Raw genomic sequence first — 13448 nt, 5'->3', positions numbered from 1 at the left:
TCCCCCATCGCATACTCCTCCCTTCGCAGTTCCTTCCTTGCCTGTTCTTACTTCTCTGCTTTTCCTGAGAAACGAAGGCCTCTGAAATCCCCTCTATTTATATACCCCTCCGCTTTTTAAAGCAGAAAAAACGGAATAGCAAAAAAAGAACAACAGAAAAGGAACAGCAAAAAATACAGCTGAAAAGGAACAGCAAGAACAACGGAACAGCAGAAAAGGAAATGCTGAAAAGGAAATGTTGAAAAGGAACAGCAGAAAACAAAAACGCAGCTCCAACAAGTTTGTCAAGCTTGAAGCAAGGCAGTGCTGACGACAAACCTAAAGAGTCCATTGCTCGACACATCAGCCACAGTAATATAGACTGATGCTTTGTAAATGTTGTTATTTATTACTGCAGTTTGTTAGGATTTACCTTTGGTCTTTGGTTTTTAGAAGCCCAAAAGGCAGGATTAAGAAGGAATTTTGTTTAAGTTGTAACTCCTTCTTCCCTAGCTCTTCTTGGCACCTCAGCATGTATTTCTGGAGCTCAGTCTCCCACCTTTTTTTAGATTTACAATAGCAACCAAATTTGTCAAAAAAAAAAAATTAGGCAGGTAATCAAGTATGGCCAAATGTGAACCCCAATCTGTCATAACTAATGGTCCAATGATAGATTCAACACAGCGGTATGCCATTTTGGCATAATGATACTATTGTATTTATGAATGAAGCTTACGACATTTTATCATTTGACTGGCATTAAAACATCAACATTCAACACTGACACTTGAGCACATTTTATCTATCATTCCTTGCACTCAACCTATTTACGTAGCCTTGACCGCCTTGCAAACTCCCTATTAGATTGCTTTCTTTGTTGCTTTTAAGCTCTCTCTCATCCTATAACCAAAGTTCTGTAGGAAGACTATCAGGATGTTCAATAAGTGACATGTTCAGGGCAGAAGAAACCGGTCCTATTGTCAATGGAGCACCAGGATGTCTCCCTCATATAGCAGAAATTGGTGTTGGAGCTGACATAGTCCAGTACTCCATGCCAATATTTAAGTTGATTGTCAACCCTGTAACTGAAACCCCTGAATTCGAAGGTTTTCTTAATTCTTTTGCAACAAAAAGGGTGTCTGACATTGATGTCTGATATGCCCGGGTTCACTGCAGGTGCTCTTTAGCCTGACAGAAGTAAGTCTAATATACATCGCTAATCCACTATGATATGCAACGCGCAAACTTATAAAATAATTCCTCATTGCATAAACTGGGATCGATTTTTATCTGCAGAATGGGCTTTAGAGTTTACAAGTAAATACGAGGCAAGACGTATATTTGACACCCGCCCAGCTAAACGACCGCGTGCTAAATTATGGCATGAGATTAGTAGCTTATCCGACGCGTAATGGATTGTATGCCTCGTGGGCTCTTGCGTTGAAGACAAGTCACAATATAAACTATCGTGTTAATGAACCAATTCAGCGGAGGGCCTGGCACCTATGAAGATTAGAAGCCCGATATTCCACTAAAAAACAAGATTGGTGCCCAGAGATATTATTTTAAATATAGGGCTCCACTATATAGAACCAAAACAAAAACAAAAAACACAAAAATACTTAGATTTAGTATACCATTTAGTCATATTTAAATATTACATTTTATGTTTGAATTTCTATAATCTAAATTTTATAAAATAAATTAAATAAACATTAGGTTATATAACTAAGAAGTATGAAGTGGTGATATTTTTCTTTTAAAATATATATAACAAAAAAAAAAAACATGCATTAGAATAAGTATTATTACATATTAGGATAGAATACCCTGCATTAGGACAAGGAGGTCGCGAGACCACCCTCCTTGACCTCGGTACCAGTAAGACCTACCTAGCAGGTAAAAATAGCAAAAAAACTATACCCGTTTGTAAATTTGAAATTATATGTTAAATCTGAAAGTATATCTCAAATTTTCACAATTTTATTATGTATACAAGAAACACTACGATGGTAAGGACATATCAGCGATGACGACGTGATCGGGCAGCATCACCGTCATTAACACCACCACCGTCATCATCACTATCTCCATTGCCACCACCATCACCGCCTCCATTGAGACCATCATCAACACCAATCGCTCCAGCACCGAAGTTGACCGTGATAATGCACTCATTGAAAGCCTTATTGGAAACATTAAAAGGGTCAACAATGGCTAAGACCAAAGAAGAGCAACCTCAACCCATAGAAACAATTCAACGAAACCAAAAATTCTGAGTATAAAAGATCAAAGGAAGATATTTCTAGGGAGCTACAGAAAATTAAACTCCCAAAATTTTCTAGAGGACGAGTTGGAGAACGTGTTGAGGCATGGTTAGAAGGAGAGAATAGATGTTTTAAACTAAGAGAGTACTCCTCTTCTTCAAAAACAAAAATTGTCGTATTTCAATTAAAGGAAAATGCCTTGATTTGGTGGGGAAATCTAGGAAAACAACTACACCTCACAACGGATAATGTCCCTTGGGAATTGTTCGAGGAAAGATTCTACGCTAAGTATTTACCTCCATATTTTCAAGAACAACAAGCCGGGGCCTTTCATACATTAATTCAAGGTAATAAAACAGTGGAAGAATATGAAATAAGGTTTATGGAGCTTGTGAAATACATTCACTACTTAGATTCTGATGAATGTCAAGCTGAACGCTTCATATTTGGGTTAAACCCTCGCATTAGGGCCTTGGTTAGGATGTGGAAGCCATCATTAGTAGCCGAGGCGGTAGAATGTGGCCGCTATGCAGAAGAGCATCTAGGAATCAAAAAGGATGTCGAGCCAACAGAACCTCTACAATCAGGGTTTCCAGGAAAGACTCCCTGAAATTTCTTCAAAGGAAGTAGCTCAAGACCACCACCTTATGGTAATAAATTTACCCTAAGAAGTGTAGGAGCAAGAGCTCCCATGACAGTTAATACTATAGCCGTTGAATCATCAAACACAAGTCCATGGAAATCTCGTGGAACTGCTAATAGAGGAAGAAATTCGAGAGGAAGCGGCATGAGAGGGCGAAGCTCTTTATCTAGAAACTCACAATATGATTCAAGAGGACCGACCCAGGTTAATTGTTGGGGATGTGGAGGACCGCATTTTCAACGTGATTGTCCAGAAGCTTCATCAAGTATATTGCATAGAACAGGAAAAGAACCAATACCAAATACCCAAGGCAATCATAGAATCCATGCAGTAGTCAACAACAATCAAGCAACACATCAATCCACTGTAGTGGAATCCTCAGGTATTATTAATGGTATAAAATTCAAAATCTTATTTGATACTGGTGCCACAGATAGTTTCATTTCGTCATATGCATTAAATAAATGTGGGTTGGCAGCTCGCAAACAAAATGATTTCAGACAAGTAGAAATGGCCTCAGGAGAACTCCAATCCGTAGACTTAAGTGTGGAACAATGCAAAATTGATCTAGGGGTCTGTTCAACTAAATTGAAAGTTTATGTCACAACCCTAGGAACTTATGATCTTGTCATAGGTATGGATTGGTTAGAAGCTCATCAAGCTTGGGTAGACTGTTATGGGAAAAGAATTCTCAGTATAAATGATGAAGGAGAGACGATCCAAATTCAAGGTATCAAGAGAAAAGTATCTTTACGCTACATATCAGCAATGCAAATGAAGCATTGCTTAAGGAAAGGTTGTCAAGCATACGCAGTTCAAGAAGTAAGCAAAGAAAAATAACCATCCTTAGAACAATATCCGATGTTAACCGAATTTCCGGATGTATTTCCAAAGGAACTACCAGGATTACCCTCTGACAAAGAGCTAGATCTCACAATAGAATTCAAACCTGGTACTCAACCAATCTCTAAAACACCTCATAGAATGACAACTCCGGAACTTCAAGAATTGCAAATTCAATTGAAAGAACTATTGGATATAGGACACATTCAACCTAGTATATCACCTTGGGGTGCTCCTGTAATTTTTGTCAAGAAGAAAGATGGTTCCTTAAGATTATGCATAGATTACTGAGACTTGAATCGAGCTATAGTAAAGAATCGGTATCCAATGCCTCGAATTGATGACCTCTTTGACCAAATGAAAGGAGTTGCTGTCTTTTCAAAAATTGATCTACGATCAGGCTATCATCAGCTAAGGATTTCGGAAAGCGATATTTCTAAGACTGCATTCCGAACACGCTTTGGGCATTATGAATTTACTATGGTACCATTTGGGTTGACTAATGCACCAGCAATATTCATGAACCTTATGAACAGCGTTTTCCGCAAATATCTTGATCAATTTGTACAAGTTTTCTTAGATGATATTCTCATCTACTCCAAGAATAAAAAAGAACATGAAGATCATTTATGGATAGTATTATCCTGCCTCAGAAAACACCAGTTATATGGAAAGTTATCCAAGTGTTCTTTCTTTCAGGAAAAGATTCATTACTTAGGTCATATCATATCTGGTGAAGGAATCTCAGTAGATCCTGAGAAGGTAAAAGCAATCATGGAATGGCCAATACCGAAAAATGCACATGAAGTGCGAAGCTTTATGGGTTTAGCCGGTTACTACCGAAGATTTGTGGAAGGGTTCTCCAAAATTGCAAAGCCAATTACAACTCTTCAACGTAAAGGTGTTAAGTATGAATGGACTGAGGAATGTAATAAAGCATTCTCTGAACTTAAAAGACTGCTGACCAGTGCACCAATCTTAAGAGTCCCTGATATGGACAAAGATTTTATTGTATGTACTGATGCATCCAAGCAAGGGTTAGGTGCAGTATTAATGCAGGATAGAGGAGTAATAGCATATGCCTCAAGAAAGTTAAAGCCTCATGAAGAACACTACGCCACTCATGATTTAAAGTTAACAGTTGTAGTACTAACTTTAAAGATATGGAGACACTATCTAGTAGGGTGAAGCTTTATGGTTAAAAGCGACGATCAAAGTCTACAATATTTGTTCACCCAAAGAGACTTGAATGCTACACAAAAACGATGAAGTGAATTCCTACGTGAATATGACTTTGGAGTGGCATACATTAAAGAAAAAGAGAACGTAGTGGCAGATGCTTTAAGCAGAAGACCCCGAATATTTTCCCTCTTATGTATCAAAGTAGACTTAAGGCAACGAGTACTAGAACATCGCATAAGAGATAGTTGGTATTTAAAGGTAAGATCTAGTCTTAATAGTAAAAAGTCAAAAGAAGCTAAGTTTGAGGGATATGAACTAGAAGATGATGGAATCTTGCGATTTTATGGAAGGATGTATATTCCTGATAATGGGGATCTCCGAGACACCATTCTTAAGGAAGCCCACAAAGCAGTATATTGTGCACATCCCGGAGTAAAGAAAATGTATACTGATACCAAGAAACTCTTCTTCTAGTCAGGCATGAAGCGTGATATCGTTCAATTCATTGCAAAATGTCTTGAATGTCAACAAGTAAAAGCTGATCATTGTCATCCAGCAGGTCTCCTACAACCTCATGACATTCCTATGACCAAATGGGAGATCATTTCTATGGATTTTATCACTGGGCTACCTCTTACTTCACAAAGACACAATGCTATTCTGGTGGTAGTGGATAAATTAACAAAATGTGCCCATTTCATTCCCGTAAGAGATACTTACGAAGTTGCTGACGTAGCTCGTGTATTTATAAACGAAATTATCAAATTTCATGGAATACCTAAGAAGATTATATCAAATAGAGACTCGCGATTCACTTTAAAATTTTGGACTTGCATGCAGTTAGCCTTAAGAACTCAACTAAATTTAAATACAGTTTATCATCCTGAAATTGATGGGCAAACAAAAAGGGTAAATCAAAAGCTAGAAGATATGTTGAGGATGTATGTGATGGATCAGCAGTCACACTAGGAAAAGTATTTATCCTTGGTCGAATTTGCATACAATAACAATTACCACAGTTCAATCGAAATGCCTCCATTTGAAGCATTATACGGCAGACCTTGCAGAACACCGTTAAGCTGGGACAGGTTAGAAGATCGGGTGATAGTAGGGCCCGAATTAATCCAAGAGATGGAGGAACACGTAAAACAAATTAGACAACGGTTAGAAGAAACACAAGATAGACAAAAGAGTTATGTTGATGCCCACAAAACTGACAGGAAATATGAAATAGGGGATCAGGTTTTCGTCCGCATCAAACCAAATAAAAGCACTATCCGATTCAGAAAAGGGACAAAGTTTTCACCCCGATTTATCGGACTATTTAAAGTCATGGAAAGAGTTGAACCTGTCGCCTATCGTCTTGCACTGCCACCTCACTTGCATAAAGTTCATAATGTATTTCATGTATCTGTATTAAGGCATTACATAGCTGACAAATCTCATAACCTTCAATGGAAGGAACTGTAGGTATCGGATAAGGGAATCATATCGATCGAACCATTACGTATACTGGAACGTAAGGTTCAACAACTCAGGAATCGTCTGGTAGACCAAGTTAAGGTCCAGTGCGACAAGTATAGCCCTAGATCGGCTACTTGGGAAGATACGGAAATCATATGTCAAAAATACCCCAACTTGTGTTAATTTTGAAGAACTTTAAGCCATATTTTGTATATATTTACTTTACTTTAAATCAGATACTCAAAACCATTTTGGAATGATCACATATAAACGTGAATTTTTATGTTATTGAAATATGATATATGTTATCTGCTTAATTCTACTGGTACATGGATACCAAGATGGAATATGTTATTCAAATTAACCTTACTGAGTTATGGATACCAAAGTGAAGTTTAATATTTGATTAATCTTGCTATAAAATTTAAATCATGAATTATGATAGAAATTAAGATATTATAAATTTTGCTTCATTTATGCATATCGATATAATTAATGAGATAGAAATAAAAGAATGATTACAATTTCAATATGAAAGTCAATAACATGAGCAGGACATGACCAAATATGTTATACTAGAGATAACAACATGTATGAGCTATACAGAAATTGTTTATTTTATATATATACTCATGCATATGTTATAATATATGGCCAAGTGTTTACATTGCAGCTAGCATTGTTACCAAAACGGCCACGTGATGACAAAAACTTCAGTACAATTAAGACACGATAAGGTTCCATGAAAGAGCATTGACTCAAGTCCCACTAGGAGAGGTGAAGGTATTGCCCACCATTTAGCCTCCAAAAACCTGGAGTCATAGGAAGACTATGCGAATTATGCTCCCCTAGATGTGTGATGATGACTGCCAAATGCCTACTGGGTAATCAAGTTGATATAATCGATGTTGATACCCTTGAGAGCCTATGAATGGTTAATCAGTATAGCTGACACCATGGCACACTCTAGCAGAGGACGGATAGGATGGAAACAGAAGATATTAGGAAGGATAGGATGATTCTAGAGTAGCTTTGGGAATCAACCGAGGCAGAACATGAATATTATAGTCGTAAAATCTTAAAATATCTAAGAAAACAAAATTTGAAATACCCATATAAAACAAATTCAATCTTGAAATATAAAGTCTTATATACTCACATTAATCACTAATATATTTTAGAAACCCTAACTTCGAGACGAAGATTTTGGAAGGAGGGATGTATGAAATGACCCACCTATAAATAAAATATGAGTATTAGCATGCATACGAGACCTCCATACAATAGCTACGTATGCATGGACCCACATGTATCGCACTATATATATAGACCAATTTGGTCTCAGTGGACGTTAACCATCATCATCATCATCATCATAAACTAGTTACTATAGAAAGAGATATAAATTAAGGTAATAAATTAATACCTCACCAGAGTATCATATATATGATAAATCCTTAAAACCAGCAAAGAATGTTAATTTTAATTTACAAATTAAAATTTACAATTTAAAATTAATAAAATAATAATATAAATTTAATTAAAATTATAAATTTAATTAATTTAATTAATTCATTAAAATAATAAATAAACTTTATTAAATCAAAACTACGTATCCAAATAAAAATCAACGAAATCAAATGAGATTTGATTTCATAAAAGTTACACGTAACCAAAATATTGACACGGAGATGAGAAGAAGGCAGTGGATGAGGAAATAAAAGAAGGAAATCTTGAAGGGGGGGAGAAAAAACCATTTTTACCGAGGGAGCAAAGATGAGAACAATTTTGGAACACTTGTGATACAGCTATTAAGGGAACTTGAGTCTTGATTATACTAGAGTTTTTGGGCACGAGGGAATCAGATTGCTTCAATTGGAAAGCTCTCTAAGACTGAGTACCTAGGTTGTACCCAGTTCAGCAGGGAGATTCTGACCATTTTAGTAACATAGTCGGACAAGAATTACAGTAGAGCAGACAAATTTGCAGCAGAGTAGACAGTAACATAGTCAGACAAGAATTACAGTTGAGCGGACAAATTTGCAGCAAAGCAAACAGGTTGGTATTCATTAGATTAATCTTTCAATTCATTAGATAAGTTTTTCAAATTCAGTGTTCAAATTTCATGTTATGGTATTTAAAATTAATTGGAAACCAGGGTTCTTACAAAGGTTGGAATTGCGTGAGGCAGTTTGATGTTGAGACAGCGTGGGAAGGTTGACGCTGGGACGCAGTGAGACGTAGAGGGAAGAGAAGCACTTCTCTTAGATCATAAACTTGTCAGGAAGCATATGTAAATTTTCTCACAAAGAATCCTCTTCTATTCTACTAGTTGTAACTTGCACATGAGATTTTTGCTAAAGAATAATAAAGAAACCCTCATCCGCTGCATCGATTTTCCCACATTGGGTTTTTCTGGTGACGATTGTCCAAAAATAATTGTCATCGTGGTTGTATTTGTGCCAGTATTTTTCTTTGCATTTACTTTCCACGGTATTTTAATTGTGAAGGCTACAGTAGAATTCATTTCGATATTTGTCGTAAGAACACTGTGAATAACTTCTTTCTAAATTAGTAAGTAGAAGAAATAATATTAATTACTGCAATTGGATTTCTATTTAGAAATTTTCACACAATAAATTAGATAGGCTAATGAAATCAACAAGTTAACATATTAGTAGAAATTTAAGCATGATTAATCATAACACATTACCATAGCAGTACTGAAGAAAAACACCGTAGTTTTTGCCCCCAAAGACTTTTACTTTATTGCTCAAGAAAAATATTACAAAGAGGTTCCTTAGCCAAGAGTTTGCCTTTAGATCCGAAGATCCAAGTTGATACAATGAGGAGCATAGGCTTCCTTTTAAAGAAAAAATGAGAGTTCTAGATCTCTCTCCAAGTGAAAACTGCTAGGTCCCAAGATGTGCACAAAATTGATTTGATACCAACAGAAAATGGCTAGTTGAATGCTTGATCCTTGTCAAATTAATCTTGTCCCTTGATCTGGAAGAAAAAATTCGAATTCCTTGATGATGGCTTTTTTCTTGGTCCAAAAAATAATTTTTCCAATTTTTTCTCCTTGAAAAATCCCCCTTTACTTAACCAACTTGGTCTATGAACTCAATTCTCCTTAAAAAATCAGTATTTTACTTGGAGGGCCACAAAATATTTTATTTCATTTATTTTTATGAAATTCCCTCATTCAATTTAACCACCTAGACCAAAAAATTTGATTTTCCTTAGGAAATTAATTTCCCTCGGTCCAACAATTTTTTGTGGGATTTTTATTTCTTTAATTGCTTCCTCGAGAAAGTGCAAAACCCTTTTTAATATTTTTCACTTGGAGAGAATTTTATTTTTCTTTCAATTAATTTTTCTGACCATTTTCTGGCTATTTATTTTAGCCATTTCTTTGCCTGAGAAAAAAAAATATATTTGAGGGGATAGACATGAGTTCAATCATCAAAGAGTGTTTGAATAGAAAGTTGAGGTGTAAAGGTTCTAATTATGAGTACTCTACCCCCATCAACATCTATAGACATTACATTTCACATTTTACATTTTACATCAAAATAATTATTAAAATATCAACCAGTGGGGAAATTTAATAATTAAAATTAGACACTTGGACTCAACCAAATTCTTTGAGACTCAAAATATGATCTAGCATGATAATTTACATCAACTCTATACACTAGGACTCACCTAAGACATCACCATTGAGCCCCACTCTAGCTTTGGGGTATGTTTGGGAGAAAAACTCTGCTAATTATTTGATGTTTAGGAAAAACACAAATAATTAGTCGAGGTTAAAAAACTCCCTAGAGTGAAACTCTTTGTTGAAAATCTTAAGCTTACCTAGGTGTTTTACATGGCTTCATAGACATACTAGAATCATTTTTACAATGGGTTGCGAAATTTGGATTTACAACTTTGACAAAACTACTGAAAGATGATGATGATATCCGGATGTTTGACTGCTCGAACATGATGGAATGCTTTGAAAAAATGTATGCTGCTATAGGGTAGTTGACACTTAGTGGTCAAAACGGGCCACTAGAAAAGACCAAAAAATGTTTGGGGAGAGAGTGTGTATTTTCTGCACTATCGGAAAAGCGAAAACAGAACAGTATTTCATTTTAGAATGTGAGGCCTTCAAAGACAGCAGGGACAGTGATGTAAATATCTTGACAGCTAGCTCTTGGGATAATTTATTCAGCAAGGGCACTGTTGAGAAATTGGGAGCGCTCATTGTCACGTTGAATAGGAAAAGAGTTGAATGCAGAAATTAGATGGCAAGGCAATATGTCCCATAGGCTATCTTTAGACTCGTGGGCGTTAAAATTTCTTCTTCTTCATCCCCTTCAGCAAAACCCTTTCGAGCAAAGTATGGGAGCACCTTCAGGGTGAGAGGGTCGTTGTTGTTATTAGAAAGTTAGACACTCAAAACCCCTATGTAATGCCACACTCAAAACCCTTCCATTTTGCACTTCCAGACTATTACGACACAATCAGAATCAGATGACCCTTGCTCTTCTCTTCACGGTCCAAGTTGAAAAAATGCAACAATTTTTTAGCTTCCAACATAGGTGTGGCCAAGATGGCCTTAGCCGAAGTTGTGCCCCTATCAACACTTGAATACTATTGTAACCAAAATACATTTGAGTGGCTACTCTCTCAACGCTATGACATTAATCTTCGCAGGGACAGGTGGTAGGGTCGAGTGCAGAGCTAGAATGACCATGAGCTCGAAAACAGATGAGAATTGTCTCCACTAAATGAGAATATAACTATGGGCCCTGTTACCCACCACTTTGTGGGTGATATCCCCACGAAAAAATTTTCTCCATGATGAGCCTCAGTCGTCAACCAGCAGCCCCTTGATGCCTTATACTAGCTCGTTGTGCCATTTCTCTGCCACCTAAGCTAGCCATGTGGTCCCTCACCCACCTGTATTGATCACATGTTTGAAGGTGGGCCTCCTGAATCTAAAGGTATGCCTTTTCATTTGGTAATTGAGTATTGGGTTTACTTATCATGGATACTTCTAGGTATGGATTGATGGGGGGATTTGGCGGAAAGAGTGGGCTTAGTTTGTGCTCCTGTCCCCTTTATCTCTTTTGGTTGTTACCCTTGGATCTTAGTCCCGTGGGATCTCCTTTATTGACCATTCGGTTCTACGGTGGTACTACTTGGGAAACCCTGACTTTGGGTGTGTGGTCCCACTCCTTTACCCGCACATATTACTCTCTTTCCACTCACTATACCCCATTCATCTTTTCTCCCACCTGGGTCCACATAGGGCTAGCCTCCCTATCCCCTTGCCCCCACCTTGGGTCAAGCCTAGAATGATGCCCTGGAGGTTGAAGCAATTAAAAGAAAAAGTGAAAAGCATAATTGGCCACATTTAACAGGAAATTGTACCACAAAATGCAAAAAATGGTCGGGACAAAAATAATTAGCATGTGGGCAAAAGCCATTACATGAGCTCTACCCCAATCATTGGCCATCACGTTGGTTCCATAGGCCCTAGATGAACCAACTCTATCATTCAGGAACCCATGATTGTCCCAACCCCGAGAGGGCAATGAATCGCCCTACCTAGAACGAGGTAATCACTGTTATATCTTACACATCATGCTTTTGTCCTTTGAGCCCGAGCAATGAATTAAAGAAAATTCATAAAAGGCAAAAGGTACATGAATAAGGGTGGAAAAATCAAGGTTGGGACACCTCATGTACCACAATTGCTCCATCCTATACATTACATACACAGGTGTGGGCTTCCCCTCATCTAGCTACCCCTATGCCCCACTATGTGGCCCAGGACTGCCCCTCTCATTCCCTATTCCACCTCACTTATTTGTCACTTGCCACCCCCCATTAGAGGGATGTACCTTCGACATACTATCCCCTTTAAGGGCTGAAACCACCTAATAAGGTACTTGGCTAATCCCCTTTGAAGCCTGGAGAGACTAGCACATGCCAAATCCCACTAAAGAAGGGCATGCCATTATGAAGTGCCTTCATTGTTATCCATGATTTGTAAGCTCTTTTACCCGATTATTTTAATGAATGGTTGTATTGGAAGCCTAGGGGACGCATTGGATCTTATGTAGGATTACAGGTGGTTTCCATTTAGGTTTGGTCTCCCTATATGGGATTCTAACCCCAGAAGTCTACATTGGCACATGTAGGGTGTGCATAGAGAGCCATTGGCCTCCACAATAGCAAACAACACTCCACGGATCTTCATAGATGCCCAAAGATTACTAGTGATCCACTTTTGGGATGATGGTGATATGCTTGATACATTATGCCCAACAGGTCCCCACAAGAGCCCCACACTCTTGACAAGTGTCCTAGGACTTGTACGATGTCATGGCAGCATTCATTCCACCACTAGGACCCTTGTAGAGGATCTCTGATTCATATGGAGACCCATGGGGTCATCTATGTGCCCTCATACCAACTGGGAGCACCACAAGTCTACTACATGGAGAACAAGAGGCCACCCCCTTGTCCATCATATTCCAAGGAATTTATTCCTCAATATGGCACTTCAAGATATTATTGAGCCTTTAGAGGGCCCTACGACATGCACATATTATTATTTGGCCCCTTGTGAGGCTTATTTTTACATTTGTGAGCTAGTTTGGTGAGCTTGTCACCAATAGGGGTTTTATTTGCACATTATTTTATCATTAGAGGCTAATGTAGGATCATAGGCTAATTCGAACTCCTTAGGAGGCTATATATTGATGTTAGATACACTCATTTGTATCATCACTTGACTTGGGATCTCTCTAATCATAGAGAATTTCGCAGCTTTTCCTTGGTGGATACTTTTTGAAGATGGATGAATTTTGATGTATGGATTTGGGCTCTTTCTCTTGTCTTGGAGCTTTATTGAGCAAACGAAATGTTGGTTGGATATACTCTATAACGTTGTAAGTAAATTTTAATGCTATTATTCTTGTTGTTGCATACTGCTAAAATTAGGGCTAGTTGTTGCATTCTTGAAATGTGGAATTGAGCATGTTTTAGCTAATTTAATGTATGGGCCA

The 13448-nt window shown here is 37.6% G+C and overlaps 1 protein-coding gene across 1 annotated transcript in view; it reads right to left on the bottom strand.

Moving 5' to 3' along the window:
- LOC149155049 (uncharacterized) overlaps positions 1–13448 on the bottom strand; it is a 235731-nt gene that overhangs the window by 141145 nt on the left and 81138 nt on the right. The gene's annotated exons all lie outside the window — the stretch shown is intronic.

This window comes from Pinus tabuliformis, chromosome 9 (assembly GCF_031772625.1).
Source record: "Pinus tabuliformis cultivar Carrire ecotype Pingquan chromosome 9, CPIR1, whole genome shotgun sequence".
In the NCBI taxonomy this organism is placed as follows: domain Eukaryota; kingdom Viridiplantae; phylum Streptophyta; class Pinopsida; order Pinales; family Pinaceae; genus Pinus; species Pinus tabuliformis.
This window is presented reverse-complemented; position numbering and strand designations above follow the sequence as displayed.